The sequence below is a fragment of the Orycteropus afer genome, unplaced genomic scaffold (assembly GCF_000298275.1).
Source record: "Orycteropus afer afer isolate SDZICR_OR568_19922 unplaced genomic scaffold, OryAfe1.0 scaffold00236, whole genome shotgun sequence".
In the NCBI taxonomy this organism is placed as follows: Eukaryota; Metazoa; Chordata; class Mammalia; order Tubulidentata; family Orycteropodidae; genus Orycteropus; species Orycteropus afer.
Window position 1 is genome coordinate 792,054 of NW_006921823.1, and position 698 is coordinate 792,751.

A 698-nucleotide genomic window follows, 5' to 3' on the forward strand; every position below is an offset into this window, starting at 1 on the left:
TGATGTGGAAGGAATAAGGGTTTTATAGTAATCCCTTCAAATGGGACAGATTCAACAGAATATACAGGCTCCATATTCTCATCTTCTGACTATTTGCCCATATGTCCCCATTCCAGGTTTCAGGATCCCATTTTTTCCCAATCAATGCCCTCACTTTAACTTCAGACACCATACTTGGTTGGCAATTTAATTGGTGTTGTAATTCAGCCACCCTAACAATAAGACTCTGCTTTTTTTTTCAGCTGTATCAGCTCTGTTACTAGAAGAAATAAGGCTTTCTTTAAGAGCACACCTGGAAACATTGAGGTCTTTTATGCAGCACTTGAGCAGCCCTGAACTCATCTCGCTCTTTCACCACTTTGTCCAGTGTAAGTAGGACCAACCAATCAGCTTCCTTTTACTCCTCATGCTGACAAAGTTGCAGAGAAGTATCAAACATGCGATCACCCAGAGCCTAACTTCTCAAAAGTACTTGATCTATTAGTGGTGCTATTTTGCATATTAACGTTGCCACCTCAAATCATAGATTAGCAAGGCCCTCTTCACTAATGGAGGCAGGGTCCCCAGTGAATTTATGATTAATCAAATTGGAGAACCAAAACAGAATCAGTGAGAACCAATTTAGGAAGTCCATGCTTATGATTTTGCCTCTCTAGAACCACTCCCAGTACCAAATGTGTTAGGTTGGGTTCTCTAGA